At 40.2% G+C, this 14,043-nt stretch overlaps 1 protein-coding gene across 1 annotated transcript in view; it reads right to left on the bottom strand.

Annotated features, from left to right (window-relative positions):
• CCNYL1 (cyclin Y like 1) overlaps positions 1 to 14,043 on the bottom strand; it is a 36,815-nt gene that overhangs the window by 21,364 nt on the left and 1,408 nt on the right. The window lies entirely within an intron of this gene.

Below are 14,043 nucleotides of genomic sequence, written 5' to 3'. Positions count from 1 at the left end.
CTGCTGACCTTACTTTCACTCTATGCTTAAAACATCCAATACGACAGGAAATAATCATTACGGTTGCGTAAAAGATCCTACTAAGAAACTTTAGCAGTGCTGATAAACATCAACATACAGATCTTACACTAATCAATTTTTTTGGAATTTCAAGTAAAACCCTGTGCACTTAATATATGATTGTTTAAGTACAACTTGATTGCTTTAATCCTGTGCCACAATGAACCAGTGACGGCATCAGATGAGGATATATTACTCACTTAGGTTAAGATGGGAGTGATCGCTAAAAAGTTTGCTTGGACTGATGCAACTGCCAACACGACGGAATTTTTAGCTAGCGTTAGCTTTGAGAGAAGAAACAGCTGTTCTGAGGAAGTCAGGCTATAGGCACACCAAGTTACGTGAGCATATGAACAGAATCATCTTTCTGATACTGTGATCCTGTACATCCTGCAAGGAGCAAATTCTTGTCCATTTCCATTTGCCATTCTGATCCTCACATGTGCTATTTATGCCATGCTAACCACAAAAGCATGTCAGCTCACAAACTAGAAAACCTGCATGTGTTAGTGTTTCAAGGCAGTATGCCAATGCAGTTGTCATACCCTTAAACTACAAAGTCATCTAAGAGATGCTATCAACTCTTCAGGAAAAAACCCTAAGAGATTTTTATGCGCCGCACCAACAGAATTCTGGTGAAATAGTTAGCCAAAATATGCACAAACTGTCCTGGTGCTAATAGTCTTGACTACGGGAATGTTTTGTGCTACTGCACATAACACAGCACAGCCGCAGCCCTCAGGCGTCAGTGAGTAAATGTAAATGCAGAAGTGCGTGCATCCCCGAGACCTCTCATTCCAGATTCCCATTGGTACACTACACTGGTATCTCGACCTGGATGTTTTCCAAATATTTGTCTTACAACATCACTGATCTTAGTCCAACACTATTGGTCTGACCCTAGTCCAGGATGCAATAAAAGTTACAGAGCACTGTGGTTTTGAATCTCTACTGTATAAGCAACAAAGATCTATTTAGGAACACGAAGATTATTCATCCAGTCATTTCCCCCCCTCAAAAAAGGCCACAGTCAGCTATGAAAACACATCCTCTTGAGCTAACTAAAGTTAAAGGCTAACTTATGAAAATGGTTTTTCTATTTCCACCTTCCTGTGCTCATTCACGGCACACAATGAACACATACATGAATTTAATCATGTAGTTAAAATCTAAGTTCAGAAGCCCTGATACAGAATTTGCCTTACAGCTCGTACTTGAAGCACCACTAATACATACTTGATGTTCGGAAAAAAATCCAACAAACAACGATATGCCCTACTGGCGCATTTTCACTATCAAAAGATAGCATGGTAGTTGCTTAAAACTTGTCCAGTTTTGATAACAGTTTGCAACACTGATTTGACAAAATCACTTTTATGAGACAGTATGGACACAAATTTCAGTTTCTAATGCTGCTACTCTTAACACAGACCATCAAAGAATACAGTAATAATGGCAAATTTTACACAACTTCTTGGATTTGAGAAAGGAATGAATCAGCAGTGGAAGTATTTCACTAGTCTACCAAATGACTGAAGTATCAACAGACAGAAGAGGACTGCAATACGCAAAAATAAAATACAGATGATTATTAGCAAGTTACAGATGTTATGCAAACATAGAGAGAACAATTCAAATTTTATTTATTTATTTATTTATTTATTTATAGTTTAGCAGTAACTTTTAGAATAGGGTAATTCGAGTTGGAAAGGCCCTCAGGAGATTTCTTAGTCCAACCTCCTGCTCAAAGCAGGTTCAGGTACGAGGTGGAACCAGGTTGCTCATGGCTTTATCCACTTGGGTCTCAAAAACCTCCAATGGTTTAGAGATTGCACAGCCTCTCCAAGCAACCTGTTCTAACATCTGTCTGTCCTCATGCGGAAAAAGTTTCCTTTTATCCATCTGGAACCTGTCGTTTCAATTTATCTCCTTTGGTGTTTCATCCTCCTGCTATGCACTACTATAAAGAGCCTGGCTCCATCTCCCCAATGGCTTCCTTATAGGTACTGAGACTCCTGACAAGCACCCCCCTACACTCCAGTCTGGCCTTCTCTTCAGACTAAAGAAGCCCAGATCCCTCAGCCTCTTCTCACAGGTCAGTGCCCCCTCTGCTTAACTCCCTTCACTTTATCCACGTCTTTCTTGTATTGGGGGGGGGGGGGGCAAAGGTGAATGCAGTTCTAGGTATGGTCTAGATACGGTCTAATGATTGCTGAGTAAAGGGCAATAATCAATCACTTCCCTCAAGCTCCTTGCTATGCTCCTGTTAATACAGCGCAGGATGCTGCTGGCCTCCCTTGCTGCCAGAGCACACTGCCAGCTCACATTCACCTTGCTGTCCACCAGGACCCCCAGGGCCTTTCAGCAGAGGGGCTCCCCAGCCAGGTAGTCCCCAGCCTGTGCTGCTGCCAGTTCTTCCTTTGCGGGGGCAGGATGTTCAGTTATGCGATTAAAGGCCTCATCTCCACAAACAGAAAGGATTACTGGGGAACACCACCAGGCAGAGGAACACAAATAACCTAATCAGAATGAACAGAGCAGCCTGACCTGGCTGCTTTCAGGACTATCCAAGGAGGATGCTCAGCTCATTGTCTGGGTGTGACACCCACTGGAGGAGTAAACAGTCCCCAGACCACCTTACAGCCTGAGGGGGATTAACTCCTACAGGGCTACAGGACCCATTACAGAACGCTTTGGAGCAACATTTGGGGATTGTACAAGATTTAGAGATTTATGTGATGTTTAGGGGAAGAACCAAAGGCAGGAAAAGGGAGGGATCAATGTAGATCGGGAAGCGCAGGAAAACAGGGAAAAGGGGATAAAAGGGGCCAGCCACACGTAAACAGGTTGCTGATCAGTATGTTTGGCCATCCCCTGTGCTTGATCACTGCAGTCTGTCCTGCATTCTTCTTAAACTCCATTCCTAACTATTTTTCTGGGTGAAGGGCTCTCTACTCTGTGTGCATGGAGGTCTAAGGGCCAGCAACTGGAGAAGGGACCACAGGTCATAGGGGTCCATGTGCCTGGGGTACCAGCAACTGCAGAGACCAGAGCACATGAGGAGTTTAAGTCACTGGAAAAGGGTCAAAGGGCCATGGGTCAAAGGGGTCCATGTCCCTGGGGTGCCAGCCACTGGAGATATCAGAGAGCACTGACATTTGCAGGTGCATATGTTAGTGTGTACTTGCTAGCGAACATCAACTGGCAATAGCCAGCAAACAAGATAAGAGGCTTGGGAGCAGTCATAAGCCTGGGTCAGACACTAGAGACACCAGAAGGTCTGAAAGTTAGCTACTAGAAGGATGAGGGGATCCAAATCAGCTACTGTAGAGACAGCAGAGCATAGGGGTCAGCTGCTGGCAGGGCGATAGGCCTGGGCCAGCTTGTGGAGAGAACACTGCGCACACGTGTGTATGCATCTGTACTCGAGGCAACTGGGAGACCATGAAACGCAGGGGCTGGCTATTGGACAGAACGAATGCCTAAGGTGTGTTGCTGGGGGGAAAATCTACAGTGATTGCCTCTGTACATGTCTGCATGCGCACACAAATGCGGGTCTGAGTACCAGCAACTGAACAGGGCTGCAGGCCTCAGGCCTCGAGGGCTCATATGTCCACTAGTCAGGGAGTCAGAACTAGGAAGAGCTGGGAATCTAGGAGGCAGCTTCTGGATAGACCAAGTGTGTAAGACCAGCTACTAGAAGGATCCATACTGTGTGGGCACCCACCTGCATACCCACCCCACTAACAGGCTTTCATCCTGATCAGCCAGAGGGTGGAACAGGATGAGGCTCTTGGTGCTGTTTGTGCGAGCGTTGTTTTCTGTGTTGATCGGTACGGCCAGACATGCATATACATATTGGGTGTACGTGTGCCTATGCGGAAGGCATGCTTAGTCTTGTTACTGGCTGGACCTCGTGACTTGAAGCAGGCTGCCCTCTATCAGGCTAACAAATTCAATAACTCCTAACACAGGACTTCTCATTTCTCCTGTTGAACTTCACTGGGCTTCCCATTGATTGAGTTCTCCATCCTGTCAAGGTCCCTCTGACTTCACAGCTCTGTCCTCCAGCATATTGACCGCTCCCCAGTCTGGTATCGTCTGCAACTTGAGTGCACTCCATTGCTTCCTCCAGATCATTGATAAACATGTTAAACAGAATAGGCTCTTTTTTTTTTTTTTTGGGTGAAAGAGACAGTAAGGGGTAATACTCATCCTCCCCCACAGGAAAATACGCTTTTGCCACATCAACTTCCCAAAGTCTTGATTTGTTTTGAAATTATGCTTCTTGTTAACACTTGCTTCTTACTTTGTTTCTGCCTCTTCTCATGCTCTGCCAGTCCCTACATCCATCCTTCTTATATATTAGGAATCAGGTCTAAGGCCAAAAGTGTTACCAGGAATAAATGCGTGCAAATATAACCAACTTCCACCCTGGACAAGAGGGGCCTAAGATATGCAGCACTGTAAGATGCACCATGGAACAGAGTGTAGACATGGCCACATGAGTCCAATTTGTTCTCCTGTACCCAAGCAAGCCCTCACATTTGAGGAAAGGGACAGCAGTGAAAGGAAAACAAATTTTATTGGCTTCAGCTCAGCAGCAGCTCTGCCAGACACAAGCTGCTTTCTGCCAGAGAAAGTCAGGTGTATCAGCACCCATAGCACACTAAATCCACAACATGGATTATCCAACCAGATAAAGTTACTGCATTAATGAACTCCAAACACATTGCGTAGTCCCTAGTACAAAACCCTACGCGTAATCAAGACTAGCTGTAACTAGGCTTCTTACACCAGAATAACGTGCCATTAGCAGAAACATCACGGCTGCTTTTTTCTTGCAAGAAACTGCAAAGAAAGAAAGATAGATGCATTTAATAGACCACCTCCCTGTAGCTTCCCCTTTCTAAGTAGGGAGAGGATTTTCCCCCTTCTTTCTGTACTGTTCTCCCTGGACAATGCTTTTCTCCAAGACAAGCAATGGAAAAATTAGTCATATGTTTCACTCTTCCTGAACTGCCAGCAATACTGAAGAAGTACTGAGAAGGAGCAGCAATACAATTGATGAAGGAGGCATAAAGTAAGATGCAGATAAGGCTGTGAGGTGAAACATAATAGGAAATATAGCAAAAGAAAAGCCAAAGGAACAGATCAATCTGTCTGTGATCAACTTAATTCACAACCAAGCGTAATTTCTAGTACTTCATCCTGGCAGTACTTATGAGTCCAAAACTAAAATACTCACCCTTGAAAATCAAGGACAAGCCTTGTTTAGGAGCTACATCAGTAAATGTACAACAGAAGACTCTGTTGACAGCTAACAGAAAAAAAAGCGAGAAAGATGCTATCCCACAGGATGAAGAGAAATAGTGGAATTAAAACATGTAGAAACAGGAATGAGAGAAGTGATAGAAGCAAGAGGATGATATAAAAAAAAAAAATCAAGGAAAAAAAATCTCAGAACGTTTTGTTTTAGTGGCTCTCAACTCGGTCGAAGTTGAAACACATTTTCTACCAGAACCTCACACCAGAAATTAAGTCTGTTTTGACTGGCACAATAATGCTGTCATGCTACAATGGCTCCCCACCTCTCTTTTTGGAGAACTGTGTTTTTAAGATAAAGATTTAGAGAAATAGAAAGGAAGGCTAAGTGCCACTTACATGGTACTCTTAAGCTTGTCAAATCAAACCATCCATCTCAAATTATAGCAAAGAGAAGTCTGAACTTACTTCTCTCTTTTGCCATTTTAAAAGCATCCACTGCAGTTTGCTTGCCCTTCAGACAATCTCAGCTACTTCTGCTGCTGCTGTGCACAGCCATGCACGGATAAGAGCATACAGCCCCCATGGGGCAGATCACATTACTTTTAAGAGCAAACCTCTGCCCCTACTCAAGATCTTAGGTCCTTTCCTCAACACTGAATCAGCCTAAAGACTTTACTTTTACTCATCTATGTCATATAAGAATATGCGTGGGTTTTAAGAATTTATAATGCTAGCTCCTTATCTACTGTTTTACACACCTCCACATGTGATTTCTAGCTATTAAGAGCACATTTTACAAACTGCATTGTGCTAGTTGTCTCATGAATAAAGCTGACAGCCAAGGATGTGTCACCTACTAAGTAGCAGCCCTTTGACAATTTCACTACTTTGGGACACCAAAATATTACATTTCCTGTGATAGTTTTATCCCCATCCTCTGCTTCACTAGATAGCAATATCCCATGTAGCACTAACATTTTGATACAGCACATATTTAAAGCATTAAACCATAAAATCATCTCTTTGCTGTGAAGTTTCTTCTCTTGCTCAGCAGGTTGCCAGTTTGGATTAATGGGTGAGCTTCCCTTATTTCATTACCTAACACAGCTGAAAGGTATGAGTTACTTAATGCTCCCAATAAAGATTTAAAAATAAAACAAATTAGACTAACAGATTTGCCCATGCATTTCAGAAAGTCTGTTATTCCTAACAGTAACTTCATACACAGTCATTTGTCTAATTCATTTAAACCATGTTATTCTAGTCCTATCCTGAAAATTTACCTAAACAATTACCAGTCCAGATTCTAAGTCCAACATGCTTTTTTTCCTCATCACCAGCCACACAAAACGCATCACAGAACCAGGCACGCACCTAGGCTGTTTTCCCGTTGCCTTCACCTGTTACGTCCTCAGTTACACAACAGGTTAGTCTATTTTTCAAACTCTCTGGGAATGAAACCATTTTGATCTCTTGATTTTTCATCCTCAACAGAGGAACTCTCTCTCCCAGAGCAGGATTGACTCAAAAGATACAAAGCTTGCTGTATTTTAGTAGTTAACACAAGCAAATTTAAACACATGAAGGACTGGACCTGTTGTGTAAGAAAGTGTTTTTAAACATAACCAGTCTTCAGGTAGTAACTCTGTTTTGAGGGAAAATCTCTGTCAGGACATCATCTTAACCAATACGTGCATACACACAGGTCCTTTAAAAACACTCTCCTAACTCTCCATCGCCCAAAGGAAATCAACTATTTGTTTAAAAACAACCAAAAACAACCTATGCAGTTGTTCATTGTTAAATGATTATTTCTAAAGACCATGACTTTACACAAGAAACACAGAGGTACCTCACAACTATTTAAAAACTATACTTGTCAGTTGTTCTTTAAGGCACTACTGTGACAACAATGACACTGTCAACACCCAACACCTACCTAAGAATACTATGAGGTTTTAGAAGGCTGGAGGGATTATTTCCACATACAAGGAGCTCTCTTAAGAATCAATTCTTTGCTCTTTTACAACACATACTCTTGAGTTGGTCTGGTTCAACAAGAAACTGCCCCAGTGAGTAATTTAGATTTGCTACTGAGAACAGAAGACTAAAGTGAAAACAGTAGACAATCTACTAAATACTGTGGGATAGCCAGGGTTCAAGTTATCTATTCATTTCAGTGGTTTAAAAATCAATATGGTGCTAAGAGTTCTTGCCTTCCTCCGTAGCAAATCCCAACATGACCCTATTGCACTTGGTTCACAGCCCATGCTGGGGGAAACCTAAGAGAAACCTACACCAATGCTCCCTGTACGTAGCCTTTCTGGGTCTGACAGAAATGGAGTAGGCTTCCACATGCTTCATTCTGTACCTTCAGATGTTATAATCACTTCTACGCGTTTTAGCTGGCAGAAAACCAGGATGTCAGGAGTATCCAAAATTCCTGAGTGAAAGCAGGATCAGTTAAAGGGGAAGAACACTAGTTGTCCCTAGGGTTTTATGTTAGAACTAGAAGGAAAATAGTAGTTCAGAAGCTAAACGACATGTGCTTTCTTGACTGTATCTAACATAGGACCATTTAAATGAAAAAATAGAAAGAATCAGTTCCATGCTGCCCACTTTTTATTCCTTACATAGTCCTCACATGTGCTCAGTATCACAATTCACTTCCATGAGAAGCTAAAGCAGAACTTCAAAGCTCTAATTTTTCCACTGTCAAAAAAAAAACACCCACAAATTAATTCTGCATGTTAAAGCAGGATCAACAGAATTTTGCATTCCTAGATCTACCCTGATAACTGCAATTTATTAACTTGCAGACAGCTGAAAGCTTTCCCTGTAACAATTCTTTACATTCCCTCTGCCTTACCCTCTCGCAAGACATGGTTCAAAAAGGAAAACAGGTAAGTGCAAGAAATTCCAGTCTCTGATACCTAATATCATCTAGCGTCTAAAAGTAACCAAAGAAAGATGCACTACATTGTATGCTAGGTGCCTTACGCCACCTGATGGACTCGTGTTTGTTGAGTTTTTTCTCCTCCTCCAATTGTTCATGTAAATGCACCAATACAAACTTCATATGAAGTTTAGGCTTTTATGAAAGTTAACAGGGTTTCCTCAAATTTTCTTTTGTGTCATTTTAGGAACAAACTCTCTCTTTAGAGGGGATATGGGCATTCCCTGCTTAACTACATTATGTTCTATAAAGGAAAATAATTATCTGTGTACAAAATACACCCATTTTACAGAAAAGCAGTTTGGGCAGTTTGACATTTAAAAGAAATTTGACTTCAACTGTTTGTTCTGAGTGTCTGACTGTCACGACTGATGACAAGCCACTATTGCTTTTGACACTGGAGGGAAAGAAGAAAAAAACAAACAACTCTTGATTCCTGTAAGGCCTCAAGACCCTTTCAAAATTCCAAGCACATGCAAAAAGCCCCGTTCCATATACGCCCCGTTCAAACACTGCAGAACGCTATCAGGTTGATAGCGGGATTTTCAGATAAGCTGTTGAGGCAGCCCTGACATTTGCATCACCTGCAAACGTGATCTTCAGTTTTATTCATCTTGCTTTACTATACACTTAAATAAATAGTGTTGAGTTCTGTAAGCACAGTTGCTTCTCATTCTTGAGTGGAAAAGTTGAGAATTCAGAAGAAAATATTTTTTTCTTCTGAAAACATGATTTTTTATAATAAGTGAAATACAAATGCACATTTGAACTCTACCTATAACGAACTAAAAATGAATTGATTTAGAAATATCAAGATGAACTTGTTGGCAAGGATCTGCAAATCCAAGGTCTTGGCTCCTAACGTTCAGTAGTGTCTTCCTGCTGCCTCTCAGAGTAACTTCCTCCTTCTTCCTATCTGTGGAAGAAACGTTGTTAGAACTATGCTTAATTTAGCTGCATAATGTGGATTTGGGAGGAGCAGTATTTTTGCTTTTACTTTTTGTTGTTTGGTGCAAGAGGTATTTCCCCTGTTACTCTGCCTTTTAGTTTGACCCCCACTGCACTGAACTATCACACTCAAAACAAAAGATGCTTCTAGCCACAAGATTTCTGTTGCTCCTCAAACTCCTACCCTGCTAAGCAAGAGAAAAAGAGCAAGTCTCCTCTAGAAAATTGTAACGGGGAGTTGCCCTAGAGAAGTTGCAAGGAAACACAATAGCAAAACATCTTAAGGTGAAACTGAATTCAGTTTCCCTAATTCTGTAAGTTTCATGAGAACCTTCAGGCTAACCATGTTTCCTTTCCATATCTCCCCGTTTCATGAAAATCTCTCTTTCTGGTTCTAACAGCTATTATACTCCAAGCCTGAAGTATCACACTCAACAAAACAAACTGGTTTCCCTCCATATGAGGTTCATGTATATATGTTCAATACCAACAATTTTTTAAAATCTACGGCTTAGAAAAACCTGCTAGCTGCAGAAGTCTATATGTTTTGGTGGGGAGAGAAATGGATGGAGGCTTTCTTAACTGCCTGTGGTACCCAAGCATAATGAAAGAAATACAAATGCTTTTCTTCTATTTCAAGCTCTCGAATTTGTAAATCAATTTCATGACTACTTCTGGAGGACTGATCAATTCCCTCACTTTCACTATGTGGGCTTCTCAGGTTATTTCATAAAGGGCATAACATTAGACATACTGAGCCAACAACGTGGAAGAAGTTTCAAGCTCGTAGAAAGTTGATTCTTTCACATTCATCAAGCTCTCATTCTACTTGTAATTCCTATAAATACCTTCGTAATTCCTAGTCAGTCAAAAGAAACAGATACTGAGAGTTCAGAAGAAAGAAGAGCGAGCATAAGTTAAGTGAAAAGCTCAGCAAACACAAGAGAAAGAGAGAGAGGCAATAACAGAAGAAAGCTCAAAGTAACAGGGCTTACAACTGGTTTTCCATCCCCAGTTTCGTATTTATCCAAGTAGACAACTGAATTTGCCAGCTACACAGCTACATTTGATGCCAGCTGTTTTCAGCATGGGAAAAAGCTGATTCCTTACTTTTTTTTTTTTAAAACTTACAAGCATTTTAACTAGTATTAAAAAAAATTAAACACGTGCATGCTTTAAGCAAGCTGACATTATGTAATAGATGAACAAATGAACAGCACTAGGACCTTCTGCAAGCGGATTTACATACAAGCTATTGGCCAAATGGGATCATAGATAATCAATGTAATCAAGTATCTGTTCGCTTCCAACACTATTTAATAAGCACGGTATAGAGGCAACTTGAAGTTTGCCCCTTTCAGCATGGCACAGCTTCGAGAGTCAAAGGCTCACTGAAAAAATAAAAATTAAAAAAAAAAAAAAAATGAGAGAGAGATCTAGCCACTAGCCTGGTTCTGATCCTGTTTAGGTAAACCTCACTTACTTAATTCTCTGTTACTCTCCTCTTCAAAAGTCCTCTTCCATTTGTTTCCCCATCTTACCTCTGTGCGATTACTGTATCCCAGTCAGCAATTCTCCCAGTCCCATTTGCTTTTCCCTAACATCCATGATCATCTTTGCCCTTCATTACCTCCCCCTGTCCCCCTAATTCTTCAGATGAAGCTACAAGATCATTTTGTCCCAGGAGAGTCAGGCTTGTCAGTTCAGTGGGTCAACAGTCTTCCACCTGGTCCATGCGAATCAGCCAAACCTCTTATCAGAAGTGCTGAACTCAGTAAACAGTGGTGGTGGAAGGAGATAATGTTTTCAAGTACAAACGAGAAAAGTCTACTAAGTGAGGCCTTGTTCTAGTTTTATCAGAGGATCAAAGAATTCATGAAAACTGAGATCTATGTTTAAACAGAGGGATGCGGCAAGAAAGTCGACAACCTCAAGAAGTTCTCTAAACAACTAGAAAAAATCACAGGAAATAAAAGCACAAAATAAAGATTAGCAGACACTGATGTGGAAAAAAAAATAGTGATCAGTGCAACACAGCCTAAATGGCATGTTCATATCAAAGAGGTGCTATTTCTAAACTAAGGGAGGAAAGTTCAAACTGATTTGAAGCGTTGCTTGCACACAAGAAGAATGAACACTTAATGTTCTGCTGCACAGTCAACTAATAGTTTTAAGTTAATTTTAGCCTTGAACATTTCACATTGAGAGCAGGCATGAATCTATGTAGAAGAAACTATCAGTTTTCAAAGTTTATTCCTATTTACTTATTACAACTTGGCTTAGCACATCAAACTCCAGCAAAGACAGGCTTATTTCTCATTCAGAAAAAGCACGCGCTAAAGAGGTTACAGCTCAGTGCCTTGATAACAATAAAATACAAACTCATACTTGAAACTCTCCCTTAGCAGTGGGTCTGACAATCCCTTCCCAACAGAATCAGCTTTTCTGGAAAGATCACACTTTCAGTTTCACAGTACATTTTATCTCCATCCCACTTACCATTCCTTTTTTGTCTTACTTAAATGCTGCTTTCTACTCTCCCCATTTTAAGAAAATGAGAGACTTTTCTTGTTCAATTCTGATTTGACATAAACAATCCAAGTTGTGGTGACTGGAAATCCTCTGGAGCCGACGTGCCACCATAAACCCTACTTCACCCTCGGAGGACATTTTCAGATAGGGATCAATTTCCAGTTTTCAGTAAGAACTACTTTTGTGATGAATTCTGGTTAAATACAAAGCTTACCTTAGAATTTGAGAGACATGCCAAAAGACGTTAATATTAACATCTGGAAAAAATTACAACGTAAAATAGTTTACTGCAATATAATTCCTGACCCTGGCATAGAACAATTAATTGCACTGTTTTATAGGCTAATTCAGTATACAAAAGATCACAGTTAAGAATTTCAACTCTCATTGTGATTTGATTTTTTTTTTTGAAATAAAACATATCTTACTTAGTTTAAATTTACATACTGCATTTTGCACAACAACTTGTTCTTCTTCTTCTTCTTCTACCCCCAAAACCAAATCACAAATTAACGCTCATGAAATCCAGTGACTGTTAAGTTGTATGCTGGTGAAGTCATAGAACAATTCCCATTTAAGAACATTGACCTGTGAGGACCACATTCCACTCGCTACAAAAAAGCGAGACAAAACAACACAAGACAAAGCCCAAAGCACAGCTGACATCTTCTGTATTCCTGATATAACAAAAACATTAAGTTTTAGAAAAACAAGTGTGAAAACATTAAGACAGACTTCAGAACAACAAACAAAGACAGAAACTTGAGAAATGAAGCATCTCCATTGTATTTGGATGCTAGCTTTCTGATATATTTAGCAGTGTTCTTAGAAATTCCCAGAACTGAGCATCACAGAACAAAAATAGTCAGAACGATCTTGATTTTCTTCTGTAGATTTCTCTTTTTATTTTTTAATGCATTCAGGGAAAGAACATCAGCTAGTAAGTCTTCTGTTACTGAGAAGACTGCAATCTGAGCTGAACTGTCATTTACATATTTAAAAAATTACAGAAATAATATTTATCCCTCAGATTAAACACCACAATATCAGCAAACTAATGCTCTGTGGTAGGCAGCAGCACAGAAATACACAGCCTGCCAGCACAGTTTGGGTATGGTGACAGCTTCGACAACCTACAGTTAAGAGGGACAGGCATAGGTATCTGGTATGTGCAAGTGCTGCATTTACAGGTTTATTTTTTTTTTTAAATAAAAGGTCTTAAATTTAGCAGCAGTAGCATGTAAAACTTCATGATAATGTCTGTTTCATAACACTTGATTTCAGACTCTTGGCAAACACTGCTTTGTATTATGAAGTTAACTACTTCAATCCTATTCAGTTAGCACTCTATAAAGCTCAAAAATTAAACACGAGAAGTTTTACCCCTAATATTGGTCTTGCACTACTGTATTTGCATAAAGATACAAACTTTGACACTTTTTGCAGCCCTAAACAGCTATATCAAAAATATACTCAGAAAACAGCACACTAGTATCAATCCCTTACAGCAAGGTCTACTTCTCAGGCCATGTAACAGTGAACCACACATCACTGTATAAGTGATCTTTATAATCATCTAAAACATATACGATTCACACAGCTCTAATTTCAGGATTACCTTAAGCTTCAAGACCAAAGTTTCCATAGCTACAAAAATAAAATCTGTGATAAAGAAATCCTTGGACTATACAGTTTTATTCATGTCTGCACTCAGAAAATTAAATACTTCCCTATACTTCAAGGCCGATCCTGACATCTGGATGAACCCGCAATTAAACCTAGTTATTTAGCACTGGAGCACTGCTGACATGATTACATATTAACGATTCAAACAAACGCAACCCTTATTTCTGAGCAGATTTATTTAGCTTAAGCATTTTTGCTTGGCTTATTAGAATTTTTAGAGACTTTAAATCTCTCCATTAACAAGTATGAGAGAGTTAAGAGATTTCTGTAATATCTTCTTGCAAGGACAAAGTTTTATTTCTCCTAAATCGCAAATATAACTTCTCCTACTACTGCTGTATTGCACAGCTGTCTTAAAGGAGATCCAAGAAGCTGACTGCTCCATCTCATTTCTAAAACAGCTGCACCATATGGCACTGCACAGAACCATGTAAGTTTAATAACTCATTTTCTGAAGCTCTCCTCGCACTCTTCTGCGGCCGGTTTCTCTCTAACTGTCAAAAATTTGTTCTTAAGTTCAAGAACAAGCATGGAAGGCCAGTGTTAATTGTTACTGCATGCATCCTACGTAACAGATGTCAGACAGGTTTTTG

This window comes from Struthio camelus, chromosome 6 (genome assembly GCF_040807025.1).
Source record: "Struthio camelus isolate bStrCam1 chromosome 6, bStrCam1.hap1, whole genome shotgun sequence".
NCBI classification, from domain to species: Eukaryota; Metazoa; Chordata; class Aves; order Struthioniformes; family Struthionidae; genus Struthio; species Struthio camelus.
This window is presented reverse-complemented; position numbering and strand designations above follow the sequence as displayed.